Here is a 23,945-nt window from a genome sequence, read left to right as displayed (position 1 = left end):
TGAAGATGCTGAATTCTACTGATGAATCAAGAATAATGAGGGTGATGACACTAGTGCAAATGGCTGCTAGGTACAAGTCTTTCAGGCTCAACACCAAGACTTACTAGGCCTCATTTACGAGGCCTGGGCGGTACACTGTACCACCGGAGCAACATTTTTTTAATGCTCTGGTGGCCCAGTGTGCCTGCCCATATTTACAACTCCTAGGCAAAGCCACCTTGCGTGGCTTTTCATGGCTTTGTAAATATGGACCCCTTTCACGCATAAAACTGAGTGAACGTGGCATTCCATGTGTGTTGATTGGGGTGTTCCCATGGAACCGGGAGGAATCTGACTCTTTCCCAGATTTACAAGTCTGGGGATGCATCAGATTCCTGTGCCACCTCAGGGCTGGGGTAAGAATGATGCAATGGGGAGAAATATCTTTATTGCGCCCAGTTTTTCCCTCTTGCTACGAGTACTGCATTGTGTGCTGCATTCTGCACCAAACATAGAAAGAGAAAAATACCTCTTGTGATTGTTTTTGTGCAGGAAGGTGTCTCTTCCTGTACAAAAACAATCATCCCACGAGGCAGGAACCCAGTGCAGGGGGAGAGGACAGAAATGCGCCATATCTTGCAGATACGGTACATTTCTGCCCTTTCCCAGTGGTGCAGGGTGCCACAGCAAGGAACTTGCTGCACCGCCCTGTGCCATGGGTCTCGTAAATGAGGCCCCTTGTGTCTACAGGAGGAACAGAATGTAACTTGTTGGGAGTCTACTCTCCCGTATGAGCAAATTAAACTTGTAAATGATCACTAGCTTCATTATTTTGAACAAAACTGAAAGAGGGGGAGTTGATTAGGAATCTACAAGTTCTTGAAGTTTCAGGGAAGGATTCTTTGACAAGAATATCACCACACTTTGCCTTAGTGTGAATGGATCTTATCCAGACAGTAGATGCAGTAACATAGAATTCATTGAGTAGCTCTTCACTTTTTATCAAAAGACACTTTGAGGGTTCTCATATATTTATTCTCAGACCTATCCCATGTGGCAGTCGTAGATTTTTTATAGATTTGTGGAATATTTCCACCTTCAAACGTTCTAAGGTTGCTTTGTTACCTGAAATAAAGATGTCAAGCTGCATGGTGGGGGATACAGTTTGACTTTTAGTTAGACAATTGCATAGGAATTAAGAATCACATCAAAGTATTTCTAGGCCAGAGTAGTCATGCTTCAAGCCGAAGGTTTAGATCATATCTGAACAATTGGGCATAATACATGGAATTGCTGTACAGTCTCAGATTAGGAGATTAGGAGCAGGAAAAATGTTGGAAATGGAAACAATTTGACACAACAAACATGCTCCATTTCAGTTTTTGCCCCGAAGTTTAGTTTCTGCTTCGAATTTCGGGAATTACATTGTTTTAAGTATCAGACAAGACCCACTCTTCATATCCTTCTAAACCGCAACATTTTACACTGTTTCAAATTACAGCACAGAGGCACACTCCCATGTGCATCTCTTTTCAAATTATTTTCAATTAGAAGATATTCTCACGAATCAAAGATCGGATGCAAATGAAAACAGATGATGTGTCCATCATTAAGATAAACCAAAAGACTCTCAATCAAGAAGCTTGAATAAATTCTGTTAACATGGAACTGATCAACTCACACAGGTTAATAGTCTGCAAATGACAGCCAAGTAACCCTTTCTAGCACTATGCACTTAAAATAAAAATCTAGGAGGGTGAAGGTGAATTTATAGCGTGTGTCATTAAAACATGTTTATAACAAACATTGGCAAGGCTGCTAGATTTGACCTAGGCAAGCTGGTGCAATGGTTACACTTTTTTATTGTGTGCTACAAAAAGAACAGCTATAAAATAGAAATCCTGTTGCACCCTAAATATGGTCATCTTATAATAGCAATTTAAAAAATGGAACAGTACAGGTGCTTTAAGGCAGATAATAAAACCCTTTAGCAGATTGGAAAAAAATATTGTAAATTGTATTTATATAGGGCTTACTACCCCTGACGAGGCATTGAAGCTCTTTGCGGAGAGCAGCATGCTGCTAGGAATCCAAAGTTATAGGTTAATAGTTAGTAGATTAGTATTTCTTTTCTTTTTTTGTGCATTAGTTGTGCTAGGTTTGTGCTCTTCATTTTCTGTGTGTTTAGTAGAGTTTAGCACAGGGATAGAATGATGGGAATGGATTTGAAAGGGGAAGTTGTAAGTTGTAATTGTAACTTGTAGTTCTACACTAGTAATTCTGTCAACCCGTTAGTTGGATGACATGGCTTAAAAAGCAGGGGAAAGCTTGAGGAGTGCATTTGGGGGTTCATAGTAATCAGAAAGGTTTTGGATGAGTCAGAGAGAGAAGCGATGGGACATAGGTTGAAAGGAGGTTTTTTAAAATATATATTATATATAAAATAATTGGAATTATCTTAACCATACACATATATAAATTATACTTGGTAAGGTTTAGGCCCATATTTATACTTTTTGACGCAAAACTGCGCTAACGCAGTTTTGCGTCAAAAAAATTAGCGCCGGCTAACGCCATTCTGAAGCACCATGCGGGCGCCGTATTTATTGAATGACGTTAGCCGGCGTTAGCCGCCGGCGCCGTCTGGTGTGCGTTAAAAAAAACGACGTACACCCGGCAGTGCCGGCGTAGGGGAAAATGGAGCTTGGGCGTCAAGAAATGGGGCAAGTCAGGTTGAGGCAATTTTTTCGCCTCAACCCGATTTGCGCCATTTTTTACGACTCCCAACCCCCATAGAAATGACTCCTGTCTTAGCAAAGACAGGAGTCATGCCCCCTTGCCCAATGGCCATGCCCAGGGGACTTCTGTCCCCTGGGCATGGTCATTGGGCATAGTGGCATGTAGGGGGGCACAAATCAGGCCCCCCTATGCCACAAAAATGTTTTAAAAAAATACTTACCTGAACTTACCTTAATGTCCCTGGGATGGGTCCCTCCAGCCTTGGGTGTCCTCCTGGGGTGGGCAAGGGTGACAGGGGGTGTCCCTGGGGGCATGGGAGGGCGCCTCTGGGCTCCTTCAGAGCCCACAGGTCCCTTAACGCCTGCCTTTTGCAGGTGCTAAAAAACGGCGCAAAAGCGGCCGTACGTCATTTTTTTGGACCCGCCCACTCCCGGGCGTGATTTTTGCCCGGGAGTATAAATCCGACGCACATGCCTCGGAGTCGATTTTTTAGACGGGAACGCCTACCTTGCATATAATTAACGCAAAGTAGGTGGCCACGCTAAAAAATGACGCTAACTCCATGGACTTTGGCGCCGGACGCGTCTAACGCCAAAGTATAAATATGGAGTTAGTTTTGCGTCGAAATTGCGTCAAAAAAAACGACGCAATTCCGGCGCAAACGGAGTATAAATATGCCCCTTATTGTCTGGAAAAAACCTTCACTTTAAATACCCACATGTGCACAGAAGCAGTAATATTTACAAGGCCCGATGTGCACAGTTATCTTGTGGTGCAGTATGAACATTTTTTTATGATATTTCTTAGAGTTTTAGTACCAGGCATAAACTCCTCTGTGCTCCTATACATGCATAGAAGCAGCAATTATGACATTGTCTGATGTACACATCTCATGTGGTGCAATATACATTTTTCTCTTGATATGAATGTATCAGCTTATAACAGGAAACATAGTTCAACGTGCAGTGACACATGTATAATAACAACTTCATTTCTATACTGTGAGAAGCATAGTTAGTCATGTCTGAGTACACTATTGGGGGTACAGTTTTGTTGTGAGTTTAGTTGTTATGTGGGGAAGAGCTAGCTCTTGAGTAGTCCTCTGAAGCTTAGGTGGTTGTTAGTAGATCCTATATGTGTGTATTGCTAATTCCATAGTTTGATGGCTCGAACAGAGAAATGTGTTCCACCCATGCTTTTTACTTCTATGTAGGACGGTTGAGGCGGGGAGCCATTCAGAGGGTAGGTTCCTTCGTTGTATGTATTTGATTTTCTTTCTGATTAAAAATGGTCCTTTGCTTTGAATTGCTTTGTGTGTCACACAAAGCAGCTTGAAGGTGGATTTTCTAGCAACTGGTAGCCCCTGTAGGGCCCTCAACGCAGGGGAGATGTGTGCTTGTAGCTTTACTGTAGGAATAATCTAGCCACAGTGCTGTGTTATGAATTCTCTGTAATCATCTCATAGTTGACAGATGTTAGCTGTGGTACAGACCATTAGTGTAGTCCAGTTTAGATAGGACAAACAAGATGGTGACTTGAACCTTGTAAGGAAATCCTAGATGCTGCAAAGTGTGTCATAGTCTTTTCATTGGGAGAAAGCTTGATTTGGTTACCTGGTCCACCTGTGCATTCATTTAGAGCTTGAAGTCAATGGTAATTCTGAGGTTTCATATAGCTGTTGAGAAGCATAGGTAAGATGATTAAGCCTTGAGGGACCCCTGCTTTAATGCCGTATGATTTAGACTAGAAAGAAGCAGTATGTATAATATTGATTCTATTGTGTAGGTATATTGTGGTCTAAGTGAGAGCTGTGCCTTCTATTCTGGCTCCCTCTAGTCTTCGGATTGGTGAGTCCATTATCCACTGTGTCAACGGCTGCCTTGACGTCCAAGAGAAGAAGGGCAGCAACCCCATTCTGGTCTATTGTATTTTTAAGGTCATCATAGATGAAGATAACTTAGAGTCTCTTCATGGGCGGAATCCAGTTTGGAAGTCAGAAAGTATGAAATTCCCTTAATGAACTGTGACATCTGGGCAAAAGCTACTCTTCTATACAGGTGCCCAAAAATGGTCAGTTTTCTATGGTTCTGTAGTTGTTGGGGTCTTGATTGCACAGGGTAGGTTGTATTAATCAATGAATATAAATATGTCTATTTCATGGCTTCAATGAAAACTTCTTTTGTTAAGGGGTTGTTGATAAGTATTCTGACTGGAATGGCAACATACGTTGATAGTAGAATGTTGTAGAAGATATGAGGTGGACAAGGATCAGAGATGCAGTGTTAGAAATGGGGTCTTTGGTTGACAGTCAGGTTATCCCCTGTTCAAACAAGGACCCTAACTCTAGTCAGGGTAAAAGAGAATCACCCTCAGCTAACCCCTGCTTACCCCCTTGGTAGCTTGGCAGAGCAGTAGGCTTAACTTCAGAGTGCTAGGTGTAAAGTATTTGTACCAACACACACAGTAACTTAATGCAAACACTGCAAAATGACACAACACCAGTTTAGAAAAAATAGGAAATATTTATCTAAACAAAACAAGACCAAAAGGACAAAAGTCCGACATACACAAGTCAAGTTATGAATTTTTTAAGATTAAACTCATAAACAGCACTTAGAAACACAAAATGCTTTGATGAGGTGTTAACACGGTGTTGTGATGGAGTCGTTCCCATCAAGCCGACACCAGTGGCGCCGGACATGGAGTCGCGTAGACCCCCAAGTACAGTACCTTTGGTGAAGAGTGAAAACAAGCCGATGCACAAAGTCGGGGATCGCGGCGTCTGCGCGAAACGTTGAATCAGCGCACTTCGAGTGGCATTGGTCACGACGTGGTGCGGAGACTTCCATGGAGTCGCAGACTTCAGCGGGGCTGCAGCGGCGTCAGGTTTGCGAAGGTCATCACGTTCCAGCGAAGATCACGGAGTCGGGTGCAGGTGGCGTCACCGGATTCAGCAGCGGTGTCGGTCCAAAGTCATCCAAAGTCGATTTCCTTGGATTTCCACCAGCTTTCCTTTCAAGGGCCCAGGGAATGGATAGGGATCCACTTGTCAGAGCAAGAGTCTCTCCAAAGACTCCAGGTGCTGGCAGTGAGAAGTCTTTACTGTCCCTGAGACTTCAAACAACAGGAGGCAATCTCTAAATCAAGCCCTTGGAGATTTCTTCACAAGATGGAAGGCACATCAAGTCCAGTCTTTGCCCTCTTACTCTGGCAGAAGCAGCAACTGCAGGATAGCTCCACAAAGCACAGTCACAGGCAGGCCAGCACTTCTCCTCAGCTCTTCTCCAGGCACAGGTTCCTCTTGTTTCCAGAAGTGTCCTAAAGTCTGTGGTTTTGGGTGCCCTTCTTATACCCAATTTCTCATTTGAAGTAGGCCTACTTCAAAGTAAAGTCTCTTTTGAATGCAAAATCCTGCCTTGCCCAGGCCAGGCCCGAGACACGCACCAGTGGTTCGGAGACTGCATAGTGTGAGGACAGGCACAGCCTTTTCGGGTGTAAGTGACCACTCCTCCCCTCCCTCCTAGTACAGATGGCTCATCAGGAAATGCAGACTACACCCCAGCTCCTTTTGTGTCACTGTTTAGTGTGAGGTGCAACCAGCCCAACTGTCAAACTGGCCCAGACAGGGAATCAACAAACAGCCAGAGTCACAGAAATGGTATAAGCAAGAAAATAGCCACTTTCTAAATGTGGCATTTTCAAACACACAATCTTAAAATCAACTTTACTAAACAATGTATTTTTAAATTGTGAGCTCATAGACCCCAAACTCCACATGTCCATCCGCTCCCAATGGGAATCTACACTTTAATCAGATTTAAAGGTAGCCCCCATGTTAACCTATGAGAGGGGCAGGCCTTGCAACAATGAAAAACGAATTTAGCAATATTTCACTGTCAGGACATTTAAAACACATTACTATATGTCCTACCTTAACCATACACTGCACCCTGCCCTTGGGGCTACCTAGGGCCTACCTTAGGGGTGCCTTACATGTAAGAAAAGGGAAGGTTTGGGCCTGGAAAGTGGGTACACTTGCCAAGTCGAATTTACAGTTAAAACTGCACACACAGGCACTGCAGTGGCAGGTCTGAGACATGATTACAGAGCTACTGATGTGGGTGGCACAACCAGTGCTGCAGGCCCACTAGTAGCATTTGATTTACAGGCCCTGGCACCTCTAGTGCACTTTACTAGAGACTTACTAGTAAACCAAATATGCCAATCATGGATAAGCCAATTACATACACATTTTGTAAAGGAGCACTTGCACTTTAGCACTGGTTAGCAGCGGTAAAGTGCCCAGAGTAACAAAAACAGCAAAATCAGAGTCCAGCACAAAACAACAACCTGGGGAACAGAGGCAAAAAGTTAAGGGAGACCACGCCAAGGGTGAAACGTCTAACATGCAGCTAGCTGGGTTGCTTGCTTGAAGACCCAGAAATACAGTTGATGATAGTTCTTTGAAGGAGCATAGAGGCTGTGCTTGTCTTTCTGTGGAGGGTTTCGTAGGAAATGGGTTAGGGCTGTTGGTTTGTTTATTGCTTAAATAGAAATCCAACATGTTTGCTTTCGTTTTGGAATGATATGTCAGTTTGTGCCAGTGTGCTGTTTAGCCCAAACTTTGAGTCCACATGCCAATATAACAATCGAAAAAGTAACTTTTATGATATGATCTGGAAGCTGAGCAAGAAAGCTCTGCATGCAAGATCCTAATCAGAAACCTACACATTTACAAAATATAGACTCCATTTGCATTACTCGTCTGCAATCAAAAGCCTTTATGTAATATGCTACTGTGTCTGTCGAAATCTGTTAGGAGCAGTTTCATGATCGATATAATAGTAGGCACTTGGGCTTGGTATTATGAGCCGCAGAGAAAGAAAAAGGTAAAAATTCACCCCTTACTAAAATAAGATGCAGATATTTAAACTGGCCTAAAATAGTAAATAATTTGCTTGTGTTTACCTCCCCCCTTCACCCTTAAAACATCTGACCTACTAATCGTGGAACTTTTGGATGTCAGCCATGTTTTCCATGCTAAATGTCAGTCATGTACAACCCAAAAAGGCAATCTTCATTTAAACGCTAATGGAAAATATTTAGTCATTTAAATATAAAATGTCACTTACATAAATGATTTTGTTAAACATGACAAGGCACCAAGCAGCAAGCACAGGAACATCTCAAAATAATAATTATGTACACTAAAATTGCAGTAGGTGTGTTCCACATGTTCCATACAGCACTAGGTGTGTTCCATAAGGAGTTGGTTGACTCCTGAACTAAAATCCACATGTGAATGTCATGATAGTCTGGCTTTCAGCGTAACTCAACAAAGACTGGATTACACCTGATGATGGAAGGTATGCAAAAATGTAGCCCTTCTTTACATGCAAGCAGTGGTGTTTTTCAAGGTTCTCTATAGCGCATTGCAAAATGCTTCTCTGGGGCTGAAAAACCCACAGTTCTGTCACATAACTATTCCATGTGTAAAAGGTCTGGATACTGTTGTGCTGAGAGCTCTTAAACTGTGCAGAAAGCTGGGCCATCAGGTTCTTTTTTTACTTTTCCTGTTAACCCTGCACGTTAACTCACTGGCCTCAACATCTGCAAGTCCCCTGTAGGTCTTTCTTCTGCTTTGATGCATCAACAGCAAAGTGCACTGGTATGGACTAGGAGGGTACCTATAGTAGCTACCCATTGCACAAGATGGCGTCTTCCTCCCTTGCCAGAATATGGGGAGAAATATGGTTGGTACCAATGTCTGGTCTGCAGATTTTTTACTGTCAAGCTGTCCACTGATCATCTTCTAAAAATCAATTATTTACCCCATGTGTCCAAAGGTCTTACACTTTACTCTATGATTATGCTTTGTGGCTGGTTAATATATGTTTTGCAGAGATGTTGTTCTGTGTGAATGGTGGCCTTTCAATGACACAGTGCAGATAGTACAAGATGGAGGTCCCCTTCATTAAAGTTAAGGCCCTTATGTTTTTCTTGCATGCCTACCTCAGCAGATCAGACACCGGCCCTGCCCAGCAACTTCTTGATACCAGTTGGAATGTCAGGGTAATGTATTCACAAGACACATCCTAACATACACCTATTACCACCTCCTGCAGTCTAAGAAGAAAGGCAACTTGCTACAAAAGTGCTCCTTTTCCTGATTATGTGGTGCCACGCTTTTTGATTAGGCCCAATATGTCTCACAAGCAGCCCCAGAACTGGCACTCAGGAATAAATATTGAATGTTGGAAGGACACTAGGATGTTCTACATCATAAACTGAGGGAGATAAGTGTATTAGAAGTATCACACTACATTGCTGCTTTCATCAAGACTTGGTCTAAGCCAGAGGAGAAGGTTGAAGCTGCTGCCTCTGGGTTGGATTGCCCATGTGGAGAGAAGGAGCCCCAACCAACAGTGAGAGAGCAGACCAAGAGATACCGAGCCATAGCCAGGTGACTAGCGCTGTGTATAATACCCACACATGGAGAGAGCCAACTTAGGAACCACTTAGATCTGCAATAGAACCTGAGACATTGTATGTCATATGTCTCGCAATAGAGTTGATGAAGAGCCAGAGATACCAAAGCATTGTTCATGCGGGTGAGATTGCAATGCACTATGGACCTGTTCACCTTTATACTGTTTTTAGTGTGCTCATAGGCTCAGGACTCACTGCTTGACAGGGAAGAGTGTGGCTTTCATAGATCACTATAACTCTGACTGACTTTGTGGTGTACCCATATTTCCTTCTTTAAAACACAAGAAGAACTCTGGTAATATCCAATTTGGACCTGAAACTATTATGAGTCTTATCATTTTGGATTTAGGTGCAATTAAATTCGAATCACTGCAACTATTCTTCAGTTACCTTATGTTTTCATAGTTAACACAATTTAAGTTTTGTCTTCTTCCTCAAACCTAGCTATGAATCCTGTGCTGCAGTTGGGTGCTATCCCATCCATTGTCTGTTTGTGGTCCCTTATATGTCATCCAACATCGAAATTCTAGACTCTGAACACTCCTTTAAGAGATACAGAACCTAGGTTTCTGAATATCCTTGTGTGCCAACATCAAGGTGCCTTCTTGCTTCCCTGCACCTCCTTTCCCAGCTAACAGACCCCAAATCATATGAAGTCTCATGGTTACTTTTTGTTTTCCCTTAACTTATGGGCAGCAAAATGCTTATAACAATGACTTGTTACTGGCAATGATCACACCCATAATGAAGATCCGCAAGGTAATGCACTTACTTGACTTCTCCAACTATCAACAAAAACAGGGAATCTGCTTCAATAGGTCCAAATGAAGGCCAATGAACCCATTGGGGGTACAAGAGGCTGAAAGATGGCGAGCAAACCAGCAGCTGCTAAGGACTGATAACGTCTGAATAACAGCTCTTTTGTTTTTAATCTTACCGATGTTCTGCCTTTCATTAAACCACATTCAGAGGTATAGGAGGTAATTTTATTCTTACTTTTTGTTGCATAGATCCCACCATTGTCTTCACAAAGACAATAACTCTCCTGGTGGAAGCATTGCTCACTTGGAGAATCCAGTGCCCAAGTGAGAGACCTATTGATGACGCTGCCCACCACATCACCCCAACAGAGATAACATACAATGCTGGTCGTGATAAGTGGTTGAGGGTCTCAGAGACAATATCTTCAAGACTATGGTACATAAACTGGTGTGGATCACTCTTTTTTTTATTTGTAGTGCTTTTATCCGCAGTTAGCCCCAAGAATAATGGTAATCCAAAACTTAATGCATTTTGTACAGGCAGGTTGTATAGTAAGGTCAGTTGTGGGACGTTATGGGTTTAAAATAAATTAACCTTGTCCACCTGATTCAGAGCTCTTTAACACATCTTGAGGAAGCAATCTAGCAGTCCTCAATGCAAAGATTTTGCTAAAGCTCTTATTATAAGCCGCCTGGTTAACTGGGATATGTTCAGTAACTGTTATCACTGCAAATATTGAAATTGAGTTTCGCAATAAATATCAGCAGATAAAATCTACCAAGATTTATCTGGGGAAAAATGTTCGGTATTTATCGGAACATGCAGATTTTGGTGCTTAAAGAAGCAAACCCCGCTTAAAGAACAAACACTTGGAATTATGTGGTATTCATTGCACCCTATAAATTCTGACACAGCAGAGTTGGATTTTTTTTAGTTGTGATGAATTTCACATACATCGTCCATCCCACTAATAATGAGAGCATTAGTCTATCCTTGAAATACTATTTGAACCAATTGTGAAGATACTGAGTTAAATGCCCAAATATGGTGGTTTCTGTCACCCAGCTCACTTTTGGGTAACATGTGTGTTGGATTTGGTTTGAGCACTACGCTACTATATTAGATCCATTGAGCTACCTTCTTAGAAGCCTTTGAATAAAAGCTTTGAGTTACATTGTAATGGCTTTCCTAAAGCCTAAAATTAATTGTCTAGACCAGGGTTCTGCAAAGTCGGTCCTGGAGAGCCGGGTCCACGCCAGATTTTTAGCATATCCACATTTAGAAAAATGTAGATTTCTGAAACATCTTTTTTCTAAATGTGGATATGATAAAAACCTGCCATGGACCCGGCTATCCAGGATGGACTTTGCAGAACCCTGGTCTAGACCATTCAGAGATTGGTGCATGAAGAGCCAAGATCCACATGGTATTACCCGAAAATCTGGAATTGGGTGGTTTTCATTGCATCCTATAAATCCCGATTCAGTGAAGCTGGATTTTTTCTGGTGCTATAAATATCACATAAATTACCAGGCAACTCATAATAAAGGCTTTAGTCACTCTTTGAAAAAAACTATTTGAACCAATAGTAGAGATCCTGAGTTAGGTGCCCACAAATGGTGTTACATATTTTACAAGGATGAAGACGGTAAACTAGAAGCCTTGACTTCTTCAGAGATCTGCCTCTTTACAGACAGATGGTTCTGGGCAGTGGGTTCTGATAGCAGAAATGTCTGGAGGAGGGTAGCCATTCAAGGAAACAAAAACCATGTAAACGCACAATCAATGAGCATTTCATTGCAAAAGGAGGAAGACATATTGTGCAACCTGAAAATTACTCTGCCCTAGAATCTTTGTGCAGCAGCAATTTCACTCTTGACATCCTTAAACGATGAGCACTAGAAATGCATAGTACTCTGGGTGATAGTCTGATAAACTGATTATGAGCATGTCTTCATCAAATGTCGAACTATTCTCCACAGTGTTTAGAGTATCTCCACTTCAGCTATGAAGAAAGACTAAGCATGTTTCACAATCTTGTGCTAAATGTTTAATTTACATATGGCTCTATTGCTCAGCAGACGATTTCCTACCTATGCAGATAAGACACATTCAATTATCAGGCATCTGGAAGGAGGGTGCGGGTATGATTAACTTACTTCAGCTGATTATACAATATCTGACAGTGTGTTGGTTGGTTGGTTGTGTGTGATTGATTTGAAAACAGAGTTCATGCTGGAATAGTCAAAGTCAGCGTTGACATTTTAGATGCAACTATTTAGATGCAACTATAAAGAGATCCAGCTGCATCCATCAGCATGAAAAGTAAAAACATTGTGAAGTCCCTGGAGTGTATATTTGACCCATGGTAAAAGTGGACACAGATGTCAACAAAGCACTGAGACCATCAAGTGTTAATTTAGAATGTCCAGGGGCATCATGCTTTTAGAAATAGATTAACTTATGACAAAAACGTGTGTGTTTTTTTAGAGCAACCTTGGATCACAGAGTGGTACCAGATGCCACTGGAACACCACTTTTCTAGCCACTTCCCTTCATCAAAACATTGTTCCCCAGTCTACTAGTTCAATCAGTTAAATTGAACCAGACCAGGACTGCAACTCCCAGAATGTGCTGATTTGCTAAATGAATGCCAAGGAATGGTAGGGTAGTGTCCCAGTGACCTAAAGTAGTTGTGTACCCTAGGATTGCTGCAAATCCCAATTCAAGAATCCCCAAAAAAACTGATCAGCCACTCGCACACAATTCAGCAATCAGGTGGCACGAAAGGACACCAAAAGTTAAAAGCAGTTTTGTTCCATGGGCGGAAAAATATTTCAAAAGATGGACCCTAATACAAAAAAGCATCTGTGGACCTGCAGTGACTGATATGTATGTAATGCCTGTTTAAAGACTGCTATCATTGTACAGAGCTCTTTCATTGATATCTGGGGTCAAAAAGAAGGTACTTGAAGGAAATCTTGTAACAGGAGCTAAATAAATCAAACCATATCACACCCATCTGGATCCATCACCATTGGCTTGAAAATAAGTATTGAATTGTCTGACTTCAAAGGCATCTGCATAGAAGATGAAAAAAATATGCACGTACCACTGGAGAAAGCTTCAGAATCACCAGAAGCAAATCCTGTCACACTTTAGAAATACTTAAGACCAAGAGAGCAAAGAGAAATCTTCTTTTCTTGGCCTCAAGAGCCTATAACTCACTTCTAGAAACAATAATATTTACTTAAGATTTACTCATGACCTACTCTCATTCTAAAAAGTGTTGAAAACTCATGTGTTCTTGTCTCTCCTTTGCATATCATTCTCTCAGCTTAAGCAATCCTTTCGTGGGGGTCAATTCACAAAAGCAAATATGAGTGTGGGAAGTAAAGGCCAGATGTATGAAGCTATTTTATGGATCATAAATGGCCCATCAGGTCATTTGAGACCAGTAAAAGGTTTTTTGTCATAGGATGGATTGGAATAGGTGGGTGTGGTAGGCTGGATGGATTGGAGAGCGGTGGACTGAACTGGGATGGGATGGGATGGAATGAATTAGGCTGGGTAGAGTGGGGTGAATCAGGTGGATTGGCGTGGAATGGGGTGCATTTGGGTAAATTGGAGTGGGGTGGAGTGGATTGGATTGGAGTGGGACAGAATGGTTTGGATTGGAGTGGGTCAAAGTTGAGTGGGACCGATTGTTTTGGATTAAAGTGAGGCAGATTAATTTGATTAAAGTGGGGGAGGTTGGAGTGAGGCAGACCGGAGTAGGGAAGATTGTTTTTTATGGGAATGGGGCATATTGTTTTGGATTGGAGTGGTACAGATTGTTTTGAATTGGAGTGCAGCAGATTATAGTGGTGCAGAATGTTTTGGAATGAAGCAGAATAGAGTGGGGCAGATTAGAGTTGGACAGATTATTTTGGATTGATATGGGGGATTAGGGTGGGGTAGACTGTTTTGGACTAGAGAGAGACAGAGTGGAATGAGGCAGACTGGGTGGGCAGATTGTTTTAGATTGGAGTGGAGCAGTATGTTGTGGATTGGACTGGGGCATATTGTTTTGAATTGTAGTGGGACAGATTGGAGTGGGGCAGACGGTTTTGGATTGGAATGCAGCAAATTTGAGTGGGACAGATTGTTTTGGATTAGGGCAGATTGGAGTGGGGTAGAGAGGAGGTAGGGCATATTATTTTGGATTGGAGTGGGGCATATTGTTTTGGATTGGAGTGGAGCAGACAGAAGTGGGGCAGATTGGAGTGGGATAAAGTGGGGTGGATTTGGGTGCACTGCACGCTTATGTGTCAAAGCATCATTTCAGAAATGACACATAATAAACAAAGTTGCTTTGCAATATTGCGAGCAAGATAATCGTCATCTTTTAAAAAGAACGCCCAGGAGCAAAAACAAAAGAAAACATGAGGGGAAAGTGAATTAAGACGACTTTGCAAATTAAAAGAAAGTTAGCTATAAAAAATAAAGCTTTGCAACTTTGTTTTTGCCAGTCATGTGCCTTTTGTTTACAGGACCCTACAAGTTAAAAAGAACAAAATAGCCCCTTAATCACTTTGGGAGCAGCGGACGGTCACTGATTCAGTTTAATCTATCAGTGCTTGGTCCCTACTATGCAAAGAGCAACGGAAATTAATCTTGCCCTGCAGTGACGAATTACGAGTCTGTAAAGAAGAGTGCCACGCAAGCCAACAAATGGTAAGTGACAGGCAGGCTCTATGCCCTTTACTGTACACAACAGTTTCATGAGAGAGAAGCATGCGCCAGTGCATGCACTCAGAGGCTCAACCGTAAAAACTAAAAGTAAATGTTTCAGTTTTCTTTTTGTAATGCATCCTGTTTTCCTTCAAGGGAAACAGGATGCAGTACAAAAACAAAAGATTGTTTTATTTAGAAGCAATCGCAAACATGGTGGTCTGCTGTCCTCAGCAGGCAACCATCCCTCTGATTGTAGCCATTCACAACGGGTCCCAAATTGCGACCTGCTTCATGAATATTGATGAGGCAGGTCCATTTGCGACCCACTGCGAAATGCTAACAGTATCAAACACACTGTCGTACATCGTAGTTTGCGATTATCCAATAGCAAATTGCTAAGATTCGCTATAAAGAATTCTCAAACATTATACTACATACATCTGACTCCAGGACATCAAGAGTAGTATTTTGTGTACTTTTGCATGCATCTGTGAATCGCCCCCTGAAACATCCAGTTCGCTGGTAATAAATGTGCAAGAGGGCCCAGTCCACTTTAGATGTTTTGTGGCTAAATGTATGAACAAAAGTATTACGTTAAATACAGCAGAATTACTTGGTGTATTCCCACGTGGGTAGGATGTGTTATATAAAACTGTTAAATAAAGATTGGGACCCGATTCACAAAGCTTTTGCTACGACTAGCTCTTAGATACTCCTGACTTAACCTCTGTGTTCCAGGAGTAAGGTAGGAGTACAACAAGACTCACTTATGCCTACTCACAGCAATATTTTGTGAATCTTACACAAAGGCTTTATTTTGGCCTTCCCTGTGAAATGCTCTCCACCGATAGCCAAAATTAAGTTATTCCCTGATCTATTCTGTGAAAGGGGAATACTCTTAATTAGGAGCTGTACAAATTTGCAACAGGACTTTAATGCTAGGACATTAAGTAAACATTTTTGACAAAAGAGTAGGTCAATAAAACAAGCTGTTGGTCTTCAACTGATTTAAGGGTCGATGGTGCAGAAGAGAAACCATAACGATGCTGAAGAACTTTCATGTATGCTGAATTTATCAGTGAGTAGGTGCAAAGAAGGCGAAAATTAAATTATATGTACAGTTCACATCCACTACCCAAAGTGATAGCACACCTGTGCACTCCTGCAAAGGTTTGCTATTACCCTCCACATGCCTCCCTCCCTAGTTGATAGTAACGCATGCTTGGTGCATTCTTTACACTTTCTTTTACATGGTACATCCATGTTATGGTTCTAAGTCCCGTCTGTAATGTGACTGGAGGGCTTCTTCAGTTCACCATACAACACCCTCTGTTGCCACTGGCATGGGGGTCAAGGGCCCTAATAAATGTAAAGAACATGTGACTTCCCGTGGAGTGGTGCAATAAAGCCAAATAGGGGTGCAAAGAGCCCCTCACACCACTGGGCCCTGGTGCCACTGCACCATCTGAATTATTTCTAGCTATGTTCGTGCCAACTGCGCACAAGGACACACCAGGTCACTCCCCCTCTTTTACAGATAAATGCACTGGATGCCTCCGAGGTCGTGGTAATGGCACATTGGGGCCACTAGTGGCGCCAATGTGCTATGTAATGACAACGTGAGCGGCTATGCGTGTGCGCCAGGGGCCGGCAATGATATTCAAAGAAAAAACTTGGACTGGAGAACCCCATCACGATGGACCTGGGGAACTTGGCAGCTATGCATCCATTGCAGCTGTGATAACATGCATTTTCTAAAGACAGAAGTGGAGGTTTACAAACATCTATGGTGGTGACCTAAATCCATGTCATTAGGGACACGTTTCATTTCTAGGCTTCAATTTGACAACCTAATGTATTCTGTTGTAGTCTTGGCTTGTTTTCATTGTTTTATTTAGACCAACACACCTAATAGCAATAATTTGCAAGTTACAAGTCCAGGACTGGAAGTAGTGTCCATAGTGGCATGTGGTGAAGTGGTCACTCTACATCCAGGGAAACTGGACAGCACTAGCTTCAGAGATTCCAACTTCTCCCACGTCAGGTGTGAGTGGTTTGCCCTAACCTGGATTTTTCTGTGCAGCAAGGTACTTATAGTTTACATTTCAAATTACAAATGCAGACTGCACACACCATAATTTAAAGGAAATCTTGGATTGGATGAGCTACTTAATGTGATCATAACCCAATCTGTGGTCCCTGTTCCCTTGATTCACTTCAAAGAAGCTTTGTACACAAGGTATCTTTTAACGGGGAGAAACTCGCCCTAATCGGAGGGATAGAATGTACATAGCGCAAGAACTGTACAAGATGTTTAACTTAAAGAGGACTATTGACAAGCTCATAAAAGCTGAAACAAAGGAGTTTACTTCCTATATAACCATGGCCACTGGAATTATGTGGCAGGGGAGCAGCACATTATACTTCATGGCTGACTAAATTATGCGGCAAGAGAAAAAAAAATATGCAACGTAAGGCAGCACATTTTTTTATAGTATTTGTTCGTTGTTTTATCATTTCAACACATTATAATACACTCTGCCCAAGTACATCACCAAATTAGTAGCAGTTTGACATACAAATACAGAAATAAACAACTGAAAGATGACATGGTAAGGGCCTGAAACTGTGAAAGAACACGTTTTAGTTACTTTTTATCCTAATGAGCTACAAAAATCATTTTTGTTAAAATCTGCAGATTGTGCAGCAGATTAAGGGTTATGTGACAAATGAGGGAAATGCACAATTATGTGGAAAAGCCGCTGCCGCACAATCAAATAATTCCAGTGGTCCTCCATATCCTGGAAGAGAGCCACCCAATAACTACAGTCGGGCGTGTAACACATACACATTAAGGTCTGTGGCTGCTTATACGCTGTTGCCTGACGTGGTGAATGGGACTATCTCATCTCATTTTTAAATCTCCTCCACAGCATGGAGGACTCTATAAAAGTGCCTTACCATACAGTGACTGACCCTTTATAATAAATGGTAGTGTGCTTTGCAGTGCAACAACCAAAGCGAACAAGTTAATTCACTATTGAATATAATGAAATGTACCGTTCGAAGTAAAAAATGAATATGTGTAATTTATCAAAAAAGGACTACGTTTTAAAGCGTATTTTAATGTCACCAAAATAAAACTACACAAAAAAGATACTTAAGTTCACTTTCCTTTTGTGCCGTCCGCCACTGAGTGGACACGCCCCCGTCTTCTAACTAGCCGAGTCACAACTATTTTATACATGCCAACAGATTTTACAATATGTTCATTTTATTGCTGTTAGATTAATTAGGGTGTCAGCTGTGTTCCGTAAATCGAGTTTCTTTTCTGCTTTTTGAATGGAAATAACTTCAGAAATAACCGCCACTGACCAGTTACAACCGTTTCTACGCAGCATATGATGTTTTTTTAAACTAAAAAATTCGTGTCTAGCAAGAGAAAGACGAGAGGGTTCCAAAAGCTAAAATAAATATCAAATGGAACCAAAAATCGCCATTAGGAACTGAAAACCAGTTGGAAATTCCAACCAGTATCAATAGGAATATTCTCAGTAGCAATTCGTTGTAAGCCAAAAACACACGCCATCCTCTACGTCACGTAGTAAGAAACTGTAACAGGTTAACTGTAATCAGCAGGAACAACTCAGTGTATTTCTCCCAATCCTAAAGTGCACCAAGGCAGAAGACACAATTAAAATCAGCGCAAATGTAGACCATCCCTAATAGAACTCCGCATCGGTCATCACTGGAGAAAGAACCAAGTGTGACAAGAAATAACAATAAGAAACGATTCCGTCTGGAAAACCGGCAAGGGGGCATGCAGCACCTTGTTTTGGCAGCAACAGATTGTGCAAAAATATAGTAATAATGAAGGCTCCCTTGAGAAGCGTGTGACTTACCTATGGCAGAGGCTTTCCAACGCTTGACTTTCTGCAAGTGAGCCTTGGCTGATGACACAATGCTATTTTATCTCGGGGCCACCAAACTCGTTTTTCCACTAGAAACTATGCTGGGCGGCCACTTTTAATCAGCAAGAATGATGGGCTGGTCGAGCACGGAGAGCAGGAGTCAAGCCCGTGTTCATTTGCATCGAATGTTCCCAGGTGTGTGTGTGACTATTTTCCGCTCGCTCTGAATCATTGAAAGTAGGCAGCAGCCTGCCAACATCCGCGTCCACAGACCGCCAGCGGTCCCTGGACACGGATTTGGGGAAAAGAAAGGATGGCTGCAGTGTGACCGGCAGGTGTCAACAAAAAACACAGGTGCAAGCCATGACAATGAAACAAGCTCAGAAAATATAAAATTAAAAGTCGTTTTTTAGAATCTGCGTACAAAAAAACATATATCTAAATGAGAATCTGCAGAAACAGCCAGGAACATCTTAAGAATTTCGGGGGCCCTAAGTAAAGCATGTTTTGGGGGCTCCTGTTCGGAACAGCCTTGATGTTAAGACCCACATTGAGCTCTTCCATGTTCTCTTTGGTCAGGTCACCTAGGGCCAGATATAGCAAAGGGTTTTACCCATTCTGTGTCTACGGGAAAATGTGTTCGTACATATGGCCCCTACAGTGCTCAGGCACATTGGTCCAAATTCCCAAATGTGTTTACATCTAATATTCAGAGATAGTGAAGTGTTTTCATTACCTCCCGTCCCTACCTCACCTTCCTTCTGCACCAATGAATGAGAGCCATTGCCTCCTATAGACCCCTCCCTCCTTTAAATAAAAACTCCTTCCGCCCCCTTCTCGTCTTGTTCTTTTTTGTCCATCCTGTTGGCTTATCTCTTTCCTCCTCCACAGCAGAGCCTGGGGGTCTTCAGTGCTGGATCTTGGTGGGGTGCTGTGCTCCCTGCCGTGATCTATTAGCCTGGCTGCGTTCTTGTGGGGGAGCGCAGCTCTCTCTGGGTCATTGCTTGCAGATGCTGTGACGATGTTGGGCGGTCCTACTCCGCTGGGGCTGTGCTTCCGGATGGGCGCCTGTGCCAGCTTGGGCGTGCGTGCGGTGGCTATGTATGGTTTTCCTGTGGTGGTAGGAATGGGTTTGCTGCCCGTTTTCTTTTTGTCTCTGGCTGCTGGTCTCTCAGTCAGGGGGTGTGCATGTGATCTGCCCGATTTCTGTGATCGGTGGTTCAGTCTCTCCTGGTGGATTCCTTTACTTGCTCACATTGTTCACCTTGGTGCCAACACGTGTGAACCCATATGTTGCTGTTACAATAGATGTGGGCTTGCTTCACTAGACTGCGCTTTGCGGACACTGTCTTCTCACAGCTATAATGCCACAGTTCTTTGCTATTTAGGGTAGTGGTGTAGGTACTATGTACACCCTGCGTCATTGGTTGCTCATGGGTTGCTGTGGGAAGCTACGACGGCCCCAACCTATTTTTATTTTGTACTCAGTGCTGCCTTCTGTAGCAGGCTGGCCTGGTTTGTAGTGGGTACCTTGGGTACTTACACCTTATACCAGGTCCAGTTATCCCTTAACAGTGGAATGTAGTAGTGGTCTAGCAGCTTAGGCTGGTAAAGGTAGCTATTGCAGAGCAGCTTAGGTGGAACTAGGAGCACGCTCCTTGCCAGGAGAGGAGTCCAAGAGAACCAGTCGTTGACTTAGAAGGTGCCTGCTTCAGCAGGGGAGTGACTCCATCACCCCACAGGAGATTTCTTCGGTCCTTCTGGTGCAAGGTGAAGAAATGGAGTCCTCAGAGCGTGCACACTGTGAAAACTGTTGCAGTTGCTGGCTGGAGCTGAAGTTGCAGAGGAAAAGTATCCCTTGTGTATATTTTGTTGCTGTTACAGCGGTTCTTGGAGCAGGCTGCGGTTGATCCGAGGTCAGAGGATGAAGTAGTAGTGGCAGACGATTCCTGCTGGAAACTTGCAAGTAGAATCTGAAGAGAACCCACAGGAGAGACCCTAAATAGCCCTGAGAGTGGGATTGGCTACCTTATCAGGTATGGACCTATCAGGAGGAGTCTCTGACATCACCTGCTGGCACTGTCCACTCAGAGTCCTCCAGACTGCCCCCACAACTTGCAAAGCAAGATGGCTGAAGTCTGGGACACACTGGAGGAGCTCTGGGCACCACCCCTAGGGTGGTGATGGACAAGGGAGTAGTAACTCCCCTTTCCTTTGTCCAGTTTCGTGTCTCTGCCTGGAGAAGGGGTCCCTGAACTGGTGTAGACTGACTTATGCAAGAAGGGCACCATCTGTGCCCTTCAAAGCATTTCCAGAGGCTGGGTTAGGCTACCCCTCTCCAGTCTGTAACACCTATTTCCAAAGGGAGACGGTGTAACACCCTGCTCCCAAAGGAAATACTTTGTTCTGCCTACCTGGGACTGAGCTGCTCAGACCCCAGGAGGTCAGAACCCTGTCTGTGAGGTGGCAGCAGCTGTAGCTGCATTACAGGCCTCAGAGAGCTGGTTTGGCAGTACTGGGGGTCCATGGTGGAGCCTCCAGGATGCATAGAATTGGCACCCGAATACCAGATTTGGAATGGGGGGACAATTCCATGATCTTAGACACCTTACATGGCCATATTCGGGGTTACCATTTTGAAGCTACATATAGGTATTGACCTATACGTAGTGCACGTTTGTAATAGGGTCCCTGCACTCACAAAGTACTTGTAATTGGCCCTGAACTATGTGGGTGCCCTCACACTTAGTAATTTTGCACCTGGCCTTCATTAAATGAAGGTTAGACATATAGGTGACTTATAAGTTACTTAAGTGCAGTGAAAATGGCTGTGAAATAATGTGTGCACTATTTCATGCAGGCTGCAGTGGCAGTCCTGTGAAAGGGTTTGTCTGAGCTCCTTATGGGTGGCAAAAGAAATGCTGCAGCTCATAAGGATCGCTTGGACACCCAATGCCCTGGGTACCTAGGTACCACATACTAGGGTCTCATAAGGGGGTTCAGTGTGCCAATTGCAATTGGTAACTGAAGTCACTAGCCTATAGTGACAAATTTAAAAGCAGAGAGAGCATAAGAACTGAGGTTCTGATTAGCAGAGCCTCAGTGACATAGTTAAGCACTGTACAGACACACACATTAGGCCATAAACTATGAGCACTGGGGCCCTGACCAGCAGGATCCCAGTGAGACAGGCAAAAACATACTGACATCCAGGCAAAAATGGGGGTAACAGGCCAAGAAAGATGGTACTTTCCTACGCAACACCCCCCCCAAACGAGGGACAACAAGGCTAACCTTGCCCAGATGAGTCTTCATTGTCTGAGTGGAAATATCTGGAGAGTCCTTCTGCATTGGAGTGGGTACTCCCAGGTCTATGGTCAACCTTAAAGTCCATCCCCTGTAGGGAAATGGACCACCTCAACAACTTAGGGTTTTCACCTTTCATTTGTTTAAGCCATAATAAAGGTTTGTGGGCTGTTTGAACAATGAAGTGAGTCCCAAACAAGTAGGTTCTCAACTTCTTCAAGGCCCAGACCACAGCAAAGGCCTCCCTCTCTATTGCAGACCAACACTTCTCTCTAGGGGTCAAACTCCTGCTGATAAAACCAACAGGTTTTTACTGGCCCTCTGAGTTAAGTTGTAATAGTACAGCCCCTACCCCTAATTCAGAAGCATCAGTTTGGACAAAGATTTTTTGGGAGTAGTTTGGGCACTTCAAGACAGGTGCAGAGCACATTGCCTGCTTGAGCTCCTCAAAAGCTTTCTGATAGCTAGCTATCCACAATACATTTTTAGGCACCTTCCTACTGGTGAGGTCATTAAGAGGGGCAACAATGGAGCCATAGTTCTTAATGAACCTCCTGTAATACCCAGTGAGTCCTAAGAAGGCTCTGACCTGGGTCTGTGTAGTAGGGGGAGCCCAGTCCATAATGGTCTTAATCTTCCCCTGTAGTGGTTCAAACTGTTCTCCAACTACCAGGTGGCCCAGATAAACCACTTTCCCCTGCCCTATCTGGCATTTTGAAGCCTTGATAGTTAGGCCTGTCTTTTGCAGGGCCTCCAAAACTTTCCAGAGGTGTACCAGGTGGTCATCCCAGGTGGAGCTGAATACAGCAATATCATCTAAGTATGCTGCACTGAATGCTTCCAAACCTTGGAGGACTGTATTCACCAGCCTCTGAAAAGTGGCAGGTGCATTGTTGAAACCAAAGGGCATAACAGTGAATTGATAATGCCCCCCTATGGTTGAAAATGCAGTTTTTAGTTTAGCCTCCTCTGCCAATTTGATCTGCCAATACCTTGCATTCAAATCAAAGGTGCTAAGATACTTGGCAGATGCCATTGTATCTATTAGCTCATCTGCCCTGGGTATAGGGTGAGCATCAGTTTTGGTTATAGTATTGAGACCCCTATAGTCCACACAAAACCTCATTTCTCTCTTTCCATCTTTGCTATGCGGTTTGGAGACAAGCACCACTGGGCTGGCCAAGGGGCCATCAGAATCGTCAATAACTCCTAGATCTAACATTTCCTGGAGCTCAGTTTTTATGCAATCTCTAACATGGTCAGGCTGCCTGTAAATTGTACTTTTGACAGGTAAACTGTCTCTAGGATAAATTGTACGTTCACACCATGTAGTTGTACCAGGTATGAGAGAGAAGAGGTCAGAAAACTGTCCTAGGAGATTTTTGTATTCTTCCTTCTGCTTAGCAGTGAGGCAGTCTGCCAGAACCACTCCTTCCACTAAGCCAGGGTTCTGCAAAGTCGGTCCTGGAGAGCCGGGTCCATGCCAGATTTTTAGCATATCCACATTTAGAAACAGGATGTTTCAGAAATCTACATTTTTCTAAATGTGGATATGCTAAAAATCTGGCATGGACCCGGCTCTCCATGACAGACTTTGCAGAACCCTGCACTAAGCCATCAGCTTCAGTGTTGGAGAAGAGGTCAGAGAGAGGGTCATTCTCTTCCTCGTGCCCCTCATCTATGCCATGAGCAGGGTTAAGTCTGCCCTGTCATAGTAAGGTTTCAGGCGATTGCATGAAGCACCCTAAGGGGGCTTCTGGCAGTGCCCAGGTCCACCAGGTAGGTGACCTCACCTTTCTTTTCCATAATGAGATGGGGTCCACTCCATTTGTCCTGGAGTGCTCTTGGGGCCACAGGCTCCAATACTCACACCTTCTGTCCTGGGTGGTACTCTGTCAGGACAGCCTTCTTGTCATGCCATTGCTTTTGGAGTTCTTGGTTGGCCTGAAGGTTTTTAGTGGCCTTTTTCATGTACTCAGCCATTCTAGATCTTAGGCCAAGTACAAAGTCCACAATGTCTTGCTTTGGAGGTTTTAAAGGTTG

General features: G+C 43.3%; 1 protein-coding gene across 2 annotated transcripts in view; it reads right to left on the bottom strand.

Annotated features, from left to right (window-relative positions):
• LOC138295845 (neuroblast differentiation-associated protein AHNAK-like) overlaps positions 1–18,692 on the bottom strand; it is a 236,997-nt gene extending 218,305 nt beyond the window's left edge. For both annotated transcript variants that reach the window (XM_069234421.1, XM_069234422.1), the window contains exon 1: positions 18,588–18,692. The gene's annotated coding sequence lies outside the window, so the exon portion shown is untranslated. The remainder of the gene's footprint in view (positions 1–18,587) is intronic.
• Positions 18,693–23,945: the final 5,253 nt, after the last annotated feature.

The sequence above is a fragment of the Pleurodeles waltl genome, chromosome 5, assembly GCF_031143425.1.
Source record: "Pleurodeles waltl isolate 20211129_DDA chromosome 5, aPleWal1.hap1.20221129, whole genome shotgun sequence".
Taxonomy (NCBI): Eukaryota; Metazoa; Chordata; class Amphibia; order Caudata; family Salamandridae; genus Pleurodeles; species Pleurodeles waltl.
The sequence above is the reverse complement of the archived record's forward strand: the minus strand, read 5'-3'. Positions and strand labels throughout refer to the sequence as shown.